The sequence below is a fragment of the Schistocerca serialis genome, chromosome 2 (genome assembly GCF_023864345.2).
Source record: "Schistocerca serialis cubense isolate TAMUIC-IGC-003099 chromosome 2, iqSchSeri2.2, whole genome shotgun sequence".
In the NCBI taxonomy this organism is placed as follows: Eukaryota; Metazoa; Arthropoda; class Insecta; order Orthoptera; family Acrididae; genus Schistocerca; species Schistocerca serialis.
Window position 1 is genome coordinate 392,835,132 of NC_064639.1, and position 13,069 is coordinate 392,848,200.

Sequence of the window (13,069 nt, forward strand, 5' to 3'; positions counted from 1 at the left end):
GTGTTTCTGACACCTCACTTCTTTCAGCATCTTCATGGCGTTCTCCAAACGGTCAAAAAATCTTGTGATCATTCGTGCTGCAGCTCTTTGTGTCCTTCAGATATCCCCTTTTAAAATTTATCTGATGTGAATACCACACCCTTTACCAATATGCTAAGATGGGCCGCACGAGATTTTTGCATGAAGTCTTCTTTGTAAACTGATTGCATTTTCCAGGTATGCTACTAATGAACCGCAGCCTGCCAACTGCTTTACCTACGACAGGGACTATATGATTTCCATTCCAAATCCCTATCAATTCCTGACCGATTTCAACTGAGGCTCGTTGATATTGTATTCGTATGACACTATGTTCTTCTTTTATTTTTGTGAAGTACACTATTGTACACAATTAACTGAGCATTTAAAGCAAGCTGCCAATCTTTGCATCATTTTGAAACTTTATCAAGAACTGTTGTGATGATACAGGCTTTATATAGTATCAAGTAAAGCACAACGACATGTGGCAAGTGTCAGCCTAAACTTAATCATCTCAAGAATGGTATAAAACAGATAATGCTTGTACACGTTAATTTCTCTTTTGAAACCTGCACATTCGTGTGTTCGTTGTTCCTTACGTTTTATGAGCTGCGCAGCAACTAAGCGGAGTGGAAGTAATCTTCCACCTGGCCCAGAATGTTGAAGTTACCGGACACCGACGTTAGAGAACCGACGGCTGTGCGCAGAAAGATCATGCCGGAAGCTTCCCTCAAGGGTTCCACACACCAGCGACAGATCGCAGTGATCGCTCGGATGAGCGATAGATCGCTTCGTAGATTGCACGTGTGTGGGCCAAGCGATGCAATCGATGGCTGATCGCTGGTCACATTGAAATCCCTGGCAATCTTGTCGATCGCAGAAGAAATATTCCACCTGGCCCAGAATGTTGAAGTCACCAGACACCGACGTTAGAGAGCCGACGGCTGTGCACAGAAAGAACATGCCGGAAGCTTCCCTTAAGGACCCCACACACTAGCGACAGATCGCAGTGATCCCTCGGATGAGCGATAGATCGCTTCGTAGATTGCACGTGTGTGGGCCAACCGATGCAATTGATGGCTGATCGCTGGTCACATTGAAATTCCTGGCAATCTGGTCGATCGCATGCGATACGCTCACAAAATATGGCTGTCTGGCTGTTTCGCAGTGGTATGTGGCAATATAGTTGCGATTCGTTTCTTTCTGTATTGTGCAGTTTTGTTTCGTATCACATTGCTCTACGCTGAGTAACAAATTTACGTTCAAATTCATAATAATCCAGGGACCACAGACTGCTCTGTGAAGTGAAGTGGAAGCCGGAGGTGCCATTTATATTAAAAAGTAGTACAAAATGAACCCTCCAATTTTGTAGTGATTAGCAATTTGAAGTATGTGTTATAGGAGTAGAACAGGACGGAAGTTCATAATATAAAATGGGGCCTTCGAATACTGTGTTACTGAAGTAGAACAGATGGGAAGTTCGTGTAATGGTCGCCATTCAATGAGCTCCGTGTTATGATTTTAAGCTATATATGAAATATTTATACGCATTATTAAAGTTTTTAACTTCTAAAAAGAATGACATGTACGTACCAACTACACTGAAAAGCCATAGGAAGTTTTACACCTTCCTAATATCGTGTAGGGCCCCCACGAGCTCACAGAAGTGCTGCAATATGACGTAGCATGGACTCGACTAATATCTGGAGGGAGCTGACTCCATGAATCCTGCAGGGCTTTCCCTAAAACCGTAAGAGTATGAGGTGTGGACACCTCTTCTGAAGAGCACGTTGCGAGGCATCCCAGATATACTCAATAATGTTCATGTCTGGGGAGTTTGGTGTCCAGCGTTAGTGTTTAAACTCAGAAGAGTGTTCCTAGAGCTACTCTGTAGCAATTCTGGACGTGTGGGTGTCGCTGGAAATGCTCAAGTTCGTCGGAATGCGCAATGAACATGAATGGATGCAGGTGATCAGACAGGATGCTTACGCACGTGTCATTGTCAGAGTCGTATCTAGACTTATCAGTGGACCCATATCACTCCGACTGCATACGTCCCACACCATTACAGTGCCTCCACCAGCTTAAACAGTACCCTACTGACATGCAGCGTCCATGGATTCATGAGATTGTCTGCGTACCCTTACACATCCATCTGCTCAATACAATTTGAAACGAGACTCGTCCGACCTTGTTACATGTTACCAGTCATCAATATTCCAATATCGGTGTTGACGGGCCCAGGCGAGGCGTAGAGCTTTGTGTCGTGCAATCATCAAGGGTACACGAGTAGGCCTTCGGCTCCGAAAGCTCATATCGATGATGTTTCCTTGAATGGTTCGCACTCCGACACTTGTTGATGACCCAGCATTGAAATGTTCAGCAGTTTGCGGATGGGCTGCATTTCTGTCACGTTGAACGATTCTCTTCAGTCGTCGCTGGCCCATTTCTTGCAGGATCTTTTTCCAGCCACAGCCATGTCGGAGATTTGATCTTTTACCGGATTCCTGATATTTACGGCACACTCGTGAAGTAGTCGTATGGGAAGTGCTAGGTGCTCTCAATCGGAAATACTGGACGAATAAATTCCAAGTATTTGCACGTCTTCAGTCATACAGGCTCATGGCATATACACAGTTTCTACCTGTAATTTTTCTTTTTCTGTTAAACGTTTAACTTGTGTTTAAACGTCTTAATTAGTAGATGATGGTAGCATTTTAAATTTTTAATTTCGGTCAATAATTACGCGAATTTTTTAGATAGACAAGCGACTACTCATTCTAACCTCCGCATATCGTATTCCTATCGTATATGTATTTATTGTATGAGAAATAAGATTCAGGGAATTTGCCCACGACAAGGGTGGCCGCCATCGTAACTCGGGACACACTGCATTGGGACGCTTAACGCAATCTATCTACAGGGTTATTACAAATAATTGAAGCGATTTCACGGATCTTCAATAACTTTATTATTTGAGATATTTTCACAATGCTTTGCACACACATACAAAAACTCAAAAAGTTTTTTTAGGCATTCACAAATGTTCGATATGTGCCCCTTTAGTGATTCGGCAGACATCAAGCCGTTAATCAAGTTACTCCCACACTCAGCACAGCGTGTCCCCATCAATGAGTTCAAAAGCATTGTTGATGCGAGCTCGCAGTTGTGACACGTTTCTTGGTAGAGGAGGTTTAAACAATGAATCTTTCACACAACCCCACAGAAAGAAATCGCATGGGGATAAATCGGGAGAGCGTGGAGGTCATGACATGAATTGCTGATCATGATCTCCACCACGACCGATCGAACGGTTTTCCAATCTCCTGTTTAAGAAATGCTGAACATCATGATGGAAGTGCGGTGGAGCACCATCCTGTTGAAAGATGAAATCGGCGCTGTCGGTCTCCAGTTGTGGCATGAGCCAATTTTCCAGCATGTCCAGATACACGTGTCCTGTAACGTTTTTTTCGCGGAAGAAAAAGGAACCGTAAACTTCAAACCGTGAGATTGCACAAAACACGTTAACTTTTGGTGAATTGCGAATTTACTGCACGAATGCGTGAGGATTCTCTACCGCCTAGATTCGCACATTGTGTCTGTTCACTTCACCATTAAGAAAAAATGTTGCTTCATCACTCTTCCATGAGCTGTTGCAACCGCGCCGAAAATTCAAAGCGTTTGACTTTGTCATCGGGTGTCAGGGCTTGTAGCAATTGTAAACAGTAAGGCTTCTGCTTTAGCCTTTTCCGTAAGATTTTCCAAACCGTTGGCTGTGGTACGTTTAGCTCCCTGCTTGCTTTATTCGTCGACTTCCGCAGGCTACGCGTTAAACTTGCCCACACGTGTTCAACCGTTTCTTCGCTCACTGCAGGCCGACCCGTTGATTTCCCCTTACAGAGGCATCCAGAAGCTTTAAACTGGGCATACCATCGCCGAATGGAGTTATCAGTTGGTGGATCTTTGTTGAACTTCGTCCTGAAGTGTCGTTGCACTGTTATGACTGACTGATGTGAGTGCATTTCAAGCATGACATACGCTTTCTCGGCTCCTGTCGCCATTTTGTCTCACTGCGCTCTCGAGCGCTCTGGCGGCAGAAACCTGAAGTTCGGCTTCAGCCGAACAAAACTTTGAGTGTTTCTCCGTATCTTTAGTGTGTCGTGACCATATGTCAATGAATGGAGCTACAGTGAATTTAAGAAATCGCTTCAATCATTTGTAATAGCCCTGTATTTTGAAACGTGCCGTAAGTCCAGGAACATCACTGCAAAACGGTAGGTCACCTTCTTGAGAGAAGAAAGATACCAACGCCTTTTCCCTCGATCGATACCAAGAAAAGGATCTACCCGGGGCCAACATATGTTTATATTTCAAGCTAGATCCTAAAACCTCTGCCGATTCTTTAGAGAGGCCTATATCTCTAAATAAATCGTTCACTTCAGATTGTGAGAATGGAATGGGATCGGTTGTGTTCTTCGCTATCACCTTGCTGAGCCAATGGCTCGTGATCATGTATATCATCCAAAGAATCTGGAGGAGAGGGTATTGGTACTTCAGGTCCATGACGCACAGGGCTAATGGCTGATTGAATGTTAGGGTAAGAAATATCCTTTTTGATTTTCAAATTGAAACCTCGTACGTTGTAAAAACAAAAATAGCAGTCATCACTATGATTTTTTGGCTCCATCCAATCCCTTGGTATTCCAAAACGTAAGGACTGCTTTTTACGTTGAAACATTTGCCTCATTTCTTCGACGCACAGTGAACAAACTTTGTGTGGGGCCCAAGGCTTATCTTGATCGCCTAACTTTATACCAAGGTAGGTGAAATACACCTTGTCAACAAAATCATAAATGTTTCTTTGTTGCTTTTTAACGGTATGGTTACCACAAATATAGCAGAATCAATCTGGCGAGTTTAAACATCTGGTAACCATTGTCCATTGTCCATAAAACAACTTCACAACACAAGAAAACAGTCTCTGTTTTAAAGCATTAGTAACAGCAACACGTGAACAGCACAGAGAGAAGAGGTACTGTGAGCTGAAGGACAACAGCAGAAGCTCACTGCTTGGTGATGGCGGGGAAACAGGCAGCGCGACGGACAGGCACTGACATGCAAATACTGATGGTTTCTCGTAATTACTCTTTATTTTACCTATATCCAGTATAAAAACGGCTAAATAACAGTTTGTGGAAATCTTAAAAACCAAAATCAAGCTCACTAGAGTGCTGAAATATCGAAAAAGCCAAAACTAGACAAGCAGTTTGTGAAATAACTGTACGTGATGGAATTTTTTCGCTATTTCTCCCAAAATCAGCGTTGAAAACACTATAAAAATCACTTAATACATTTGAACAATTTTTATGTCGCAGGACTGTGTAAGGGATTGGACTCCCATTTGTCCGTAATACAGCTGCGATACTTCTTTCAATACTGGCTTATAATCATTGTATAGTCTCCAGTGGAATGCTGTGCCACTCTTTGATTAGAACTTCTTCTGACCCCTTGTTGAAGAGGGAGGCGGATGTTGTGTCTAGACAAGACAGCCTAGACACAATGAGAGGAAGCCGAAAGGCACGCCCTAAGTTAAAGCTGGAGGGCGTGAGGTCTGAAACAGGAAACGTAATGAATGCTATAAAGAAAAGTACGTAGCTTCTGGAGATTGTGGCGATACAAGTGAGACTCTTTAGATACATGCAAAGTTACTAATGGCGCCTTGCTAGGTCGTAGCCATTTGACTTAGCTGAAGGCTATTCTAACTATCTGCTCTGCAAATGAGCGAGGCTTCGTCAGTGTAGTCGCTAGCTACGTCGTCCGTACAACTGGGCCGAGTGCTAGTCCGTATCTCGAGACCTGCCTTGTGGTGGCGCTCGGTCTGCGATCACACAGTGGCGACACGCGGGTCCGACATGTACTAATGGACCGCGGCCGATTTAAAACTACCACCTAGCAAGTGTGGTGTCTGGCGGTGACACCACAGCGGAAACCTGATTCGGAGTCTGTGCTCCAATACTTCCCACAAGGGTTCGATAATGTTAAAGTCCGGGGACTGTGCTGATCAGGGAAGACGATGCAGTTCAGTATCATGCTCGTCATACCACGACTGTGTGGTCCTGGCTGTGTGAAACATTGCGTCATTTTTGGGGACCAACAGTTGAGTAATTGGTGCATCAGATCACCTAAAATATTCATATAATCGTTGGCTGAAACACGACGTTTCAGAACGGTGATGGGACCAGCAGAATACCATGATACGGCTGGCCACATCATCACGCTTCCACCTCCTTTTTGTTGTTTTGAAACAATTTTTCGACGATCTGTCATTTAGTTTTGATTTGTGCCTACTATTACGTTTACGCGATCATGTCTTTCCATGTTTTGTGTAGGCTGTCATGACTGCTGAAACAGTAGCTCCTGAAACATTCAAACAGTTGACTGTCTTAGTTAGTGATGCTCCAACTTATCGGCTCCCACGATCTACCCTCTTTGGAACTTGTTAGGTCTTTCATTGCACGTCGACCTCGACCTCTGAATGCTAAAAACTGCCCGTAAACGTCTTGCACTGATGCCTAATCCGTACTGAACTCGCACAGTCCAGCTCGACACGTGCCTAACCTGCGTTGTTACCTTTCAAACACAACCATCCAATTACCACCACTGATCACGTTATTTTGCCTATTTTGCCAATTTTCTTTCATAGAGATTATAATAAGAGTTGTGGAATCACTTGTGCTGCTACTGACATCAGCTCTACAGACACAACGAGTAAACTATGTAAATACTCGCAGTTAAATTATAAGGCTAATGAATAAAAAGAAAAAAAACGAAGACTAATACGCGATAAGCGATCCCTACAATTCGCTCACTATTCTTTGACGATTCATTCTAGTCAGCGATGGCACGATTCTTACGGAATGCAAAAAGTTCTGCATCTTACTTACAGATGGCAGGACATGTCTCAAATTGTCGATGGGGTTAGAATCGAACTGTGTCATGATAAGATATGCCAGAAATAGTTAATTTATGGGTAAACATGCATATGACGTTACTAGTGTGATTCTCGATTTATACGTGTAATGCCTTAATTGATGAAAGGTCACACTTGATTTGATTGCGTCTATTGTTTTAATTCAGTATGCCAGGAATGAGGAGTCGATTTGTGCTAAAGGTGGTGCAAAATTACGTGGTATGCCAGTTTAGTTGTGCATTTTTTTGAGAGAAGCTACTTATTCAAATAAAGTTGAAAGTAAACGGTTAACCAAATATGAATTTTTATTTCCGAGATACCAGCGATCAGAAGAAACCATGTCTAACCTAAAACATATCTAGGATGATTGTTACTATTGGAGGTACGGTAACTCCAACGTTTTCGTATTCGGATAATGTTATACCGCCATCTCACAAAATTTTGATACACCTGCACTCGAAACATCAAATAGTAACAAAGATTTACGAAATTGCGACATAAAATACTTATTGTGTAAAATCGAGTTTTTTCAGGAAACACACCAATATAAACAAACTTAAAAATCAAAATTCGTATCTAAATATAAAATTTTATCCAAACTGTTAAAGCCGTTCCCAAGAAACACGAAATTCGCGTTTTTATTTAAAAAATTCTTTTGTGTGAAATCGCATCCTGTAAGGAAAGACACCTATATACAGATAAACATAGAAACCAAAACTTAACTACATTCAATACGTACGAACAAAGTTTTACGAGATGGCGTTATAAAAACATGTGAAATAGCGCTTTTATAACATAAAATTGCGTTTTTACGAATGGAACTGTGTATCGTAAAATTGACTTTTTACGAAAGAATGGAACTGTGTAGGTGAACTCAAAAAGCAAAAACCAGTCTAAATACAAAATTTCATCCAAATCGTTAGGGCCGTTTTCGAGATACGCGAAATATAATACATAATCCATGTGCTATTGCTCGTGTGTAAAGAGGGTGTGTGTGTTTTGAATTGCATCTGCAACAAATAAGATGTACGTGTTTATTCATCACACTTGATTTTAATCGTGTGTATTGGGAGCTGTGTACTCGCTGTATATCGTTTCTGTCATCACTAGTTCGTGTATTACTCGCGCAAACTAAGCTGACATCGGCGCGGTGGCTGATGGTAGCGATAGTAAATGGGAAATGCCTTTACGCTCGTTCCCGTCAGCCACCGCCAAGTGTCAGCTTGGTTTTCACGAGTGTCGAGTAATATTACGGTCCACGAACTTTGTTTGTTCGTTCCGAGCTTCCTTTGTTCACACGCATCCTCCACTTGACTGCCATCTGGCGGTCGCAATCATTCGGCACAACTAGGCATGATTCGGAAGTTGCCTTCGAATCCTAGCGTACTAAGAATCGATGAATCGTTGGAACATGGAATCGTCACGACTAAGAAAGATACAACCGTTCTTGCGATTCTTTTGAACGACGATTCGTCGGTATCACGATTCGATTTTTACGATTCTTTATTTAGAGTCGTTCAAATGAACGACTCATTCACGAATCGCCACAACTCTAGTATCCTGTAATGTAATCTAAAGTTCCCGAGAAATGTGTTTCAAAACAAGTTTCATAAATTTCATTTATTGGAATTTCATGTTTTACAGGTATTCGTGGAGATACGAAAAACAACTTCAACTGCTGCAAACATAGCTTGAGTGTGCAGTGTCGATGCAAGTGAAAGATTGCAGGCAATATCGCATGCGACGGAACGTTGAGATCCTTCGCTCTTGTGTGAGGCCCCTTAGATGCTGGGGCCTGCGTTTTTAACATTCAAATTATGATTCATAAACGAAAATGTAATATTGTAACTCCAGCTCGGTATCAGAGTTTGACGCTAGCTGTTCTGAAAGAGCCATGCTTGATGGCAGACGTACACTGAAATTCTTACGTAGGAATCATCTGTGTAGGGTGTTACGAAATAAAACTTTTTGTGTATTCTAAAAAAAAGTGTTAACGAATTAATTATTTTAGGAATTGTTGACTCCACTTTATTTATACCGACATGTGTGAAGATCCGGAAGAGCGGTGATTTTTACTAAATGATAATTTTTGTACCTACGACGCTAAAGGAACATGGTGTTTGATATCTGTCTTATTGAGGTTAGAAGAAGTGATAAAACTGTGAATCTAGGAATAATTTTCAAGTTATAGTGTTCTGATAGGATATACGAGCAGTGAAACATCATCAGTTTTATTATTCAAGAGGCATCTAAACTGAACATCAGTTACATAATTAAAGATTTCCAACATTTGAGCATTTTAATACTCTTATCACAGGTAATTGTCCTACTTGGTGTCGGTGTCAACAGCCCTCCTTGGTTCGCATAGTAATCATTAAACGAACAAAAGAAGATATTTGGTTTCATCTCATTTAACTACACCAAAAGATAGTTTTTTTTAAGTATTTATACTGCTCGGTGTCCACAACTGGACCGCCAGAGCGGAATGAACCTATCTAAATAATAATTTTACCGATCTTCGTATATATAGAGGTGTGGTCAGGTGCGATCTCTGTGAGGAAGCTGGAGAAACTTACTTTGCCTACGTGATACGTAAGATACGGTAGACCAGGAAAGTCTTTAAGCTTCTGATCACAGATATACCTACAGAGAGATTGCGACGTGATCCACCCTGAGATAGTAATATCTCACTGTCTGCATATATGGGCAGCTTCTTTCAGACAGCAATTCGTTATAGGTAACGACATCGCCTGAAAAATCCTGAGGTTACTATTAATATTGTGCACAAGGTAATTAATATTCACCATGAACAGCGAGGGTCCCAACACACTTCCCTGGGACACACCCGTAGTTACTTCTGCACACTATGATGACTCCATCCAGTATAATTTGCTGCCTTCCCCCTACCAAGCAACCCTCAGTATACCGACAAATTTTGCTTTATACCCCATATGATGGTACTTTAGACAGTAAGAGTAGCTGTGTTACTGAGTCAAATGCTTTTCGAAAATCGAGAAACCCTGCATCTACCTGACTGCTTGATCTGTGGCTTTCAGTATGTCACGTGAGAAAAATGCGAATTGAGTTACATGTGATCTATGTCTACGGAATCCATGCAGGCTGGCATGAAGGAGGTAATTCTGTTCGAGAGTCCTTATTACCTTTGATCTGAGAATACTTCTAAGAGTCTGCAACAATTACATATATTCACAGAACGAGATTTTCACTCTGCAGCGGAGTGTGCACTGATATGAAACTTCCTGGCAGATTAAAACTGTGTGCCCGACCGAGACTCGAACTCGGGACCTTTGCCTTACGCGGGCAAGTGCTCTACCAACTGAGCTACCGAAGCACGACTCACGCCCGGTACTCACAGCTTTACTTCTGCCAGGCAAAGGTCCCGAGTTCGAGTCTCGGTCGGGCACACAATTTTAATCTGCCAGGAAGTTACATATATTCAATTGGCGAGAGACCTGGTGACCCTGTTGTCCAGGGCATCTGTTGTACATCATAAGGAGCACGCAGCGTCGCAGCAGTCGAACGTGGATGTGCATTGTCCTGTTGAAAAAAAAAACGCACATCATCTTTCTGTCGCAGAAATGACAGTAGCACGGGGATAACGGTCTGTGCAGTGTAACGGCAGCTGATTACTTTACCCTGCATAAACACCAGAAGTGAGTGTGAGTTACCACTGATCTCCCCCCACCCCCCTCTCTCGCACCACGAAGCCTGGTATGGTGCCCGTGCGCTTAAGCGAATGCACTCTGGAATAGGCTGCTCACCACATATACGCCTGTAACGTGTACGCCCTCATTTAGATACAGGCAGAATCTATTCTCATCACCAACAACAGAGCGCTATTCCGGTCTATAGTCCACTCTTGCAAGTCACCAGAGTAGCTGCACTTGATGGTATCATCATATCACTGGTAGCTTGGCCAGAGGCACTTATGATCTTAGTCCTGCTGAGAGTAGACGGTTATCAGTGGTCTCTGGTGATACAGCAGGTGCAACCTATACCCGGATTTCGTGTCTAGATGATGATCGGTAGACCTCGGACACTCGCGAAGTGGGTCGAACTTGAAATGTACCTGTACTACATGGACGTCCAGAACCTGGTCTAGAGATATGCAAATTTTTCGTAGACCACATCGAAGGGAGGAATGTACCGCCGATACATAGTGCCTAGCATGTGCAACAATACGTCGATATATCAATCTAGCGGCCCACAGGCCCACAAAGGCCAAAAATGGCTGGGGCTGTTCAATAGGAGTATGTATTCGTTGACGGAGCATGGCTGTACCCTATAATGAATGCTGAGAACACTGTTTACCTCTTAACACAGTTACTGTCTGCAGAGTCAAAACAGAGTGTGCACAGACAGGACACTTGAGCGCCTTCTGATGATGATGATGGTGACAGATGACTCAGTAACACTAAATGCTCTCAGTATGCACATATCAGGTGGTTATAATTAAAGTGCAGCTACCCATGGAGGCCACTGTGGGTTGTAATTATCGTATGGTAGCGAAACTGATAATGCGTTAATGCAGAGCCGATTTACAATGGAAAAAATTACTTTCAGTCTTGGCGCCAGGAGTAGATCCGGCACTGTTCTCTTCCATATAGACTAGACTGTTGTGTTTTTCTTAGGGTAGGTCGTATTTTTAGTGTAATGAACCGTGCTATCGGAGATAGCGAGCTTCTTAGGGGACGGGAGGTGATAATGGTCCCTATCCTCAGGTAATCGTACTATGATTGGATGATCAAAAACGATCGATGTGGAATATGTTGATTGTGCAGAGGGCGTAAAGAACGAAAAGAGTGTTAGACGAATGAAGGGTCTAGGAGGAAAGTGAAAGGGAAAAGACCAGGTTGAGGGTAGTTTAGCTGTTCCTTCAGCAATTCTGACTACCAGTAATGTAACTGAACAGCTCTGGGAAGATTGAATCAGTTGTGTATGGTGTTGAAATGCAAGTTTCAGAAATTTAAACAAGGCAAGGAATAATGACATTGTTGAGGAGAGTAATGCAGAAGTACCAGCTCCGATATCCATTTGAATTGTGGAGTCTGAGGTACCAGGAGTAAGTATGGCCTGTACTTGAATAATTAAATTTGGGATTGGCTAGATTTATGATTTAAATGCAATAGTATCTGTCTCATTGGGGAATGATGCATGTTAAGGCCAGAGAGCCTGCGCCAGATACACAGCCGAGTGCACGTGCTGGTGATTTTTGCATCTTGCAGAGTGAAATTGCGTATGAAGGTGATGTTCTAGATACCACAGGGAGTGCAAAGAGATGTTGAAGACGATGGAGACTGGCATATGCAAATGAGCGAAGACGAGCTTCAGCAGTGTCAGAGTGGAAGAGTCACCATTTGCCTGATGCACGAGGTTGCAATGGGTGGTGGTACAGGGGTCTTGCAAGTGTTCAGAGGTAGAGCAGAGTGATATACTTGTCAGAGAGAGGTAATCGGCCTAAAGCTGTATTTTCGGAGAGCATGTTTACATTGGATATACTGAGCATATGACAATGCAGTAGTGATAGCTAGTTGACATGAGAAAGGAAGACTCACAGGAAGAGTGACAAAGTACATGTTGATGAACAGAATTGAGTGTGATGTTAAAGAACCTACATTTCATTTGTCAGCCACTAAGATGGTGGCCGAGGGGTTCTAAGCGCTTCAGTCTGGAACCGCGCGACCGCTACGGTCACAGGTTCGAATCCTGCCTCGGGCATGGATGTGTGTGATGTCCTTAGGTTAGTTGGGTTTAAGTAGTTCTACGTTCAAGGGGACTGATGACCTCAGATGTAAAGTCCCATAGTGCTCAGAGCCATTTGAACCCATTTTTGAACCACCATGATGGGAGTTACTCTGCTGAATATAACACAGTCACAGCTATAGTGGTCAGACAACCCCTATTTCGCTGCCTAAGCAGAACTTTACCTTCCTTAATGACACCTAGGAACCCTGTGTAGAAATGTTTCCATATGTGATGGACTCTGAACGGGATGGGGGAAGAAAAAGTTAAAACAAGTGCGAAAGGCATAATCTTGGCTTTATTAATAATCGCCACTTA

The 13,069-nt window shown here is 42.8% G+C and overlaps 1 non-coding gene across 1 annotated transcript; it reads right to left on the reverse strand.

The window, feature by feature from the left end:
* Positions 1 to 10,266: 10,266 nt before the first annotated feature.
* Positions 10,267 to 10,341, reverse strand: Trnat-cgu (transfer RNA threonine (anticodon CGU)). The gene has a single exon. It is a non-coding gene; the product is annotated as a tRNA-Thr (tRNA).
* Positions 10,342 to 13,069: the final 2,728 nt, after the last annotated feature.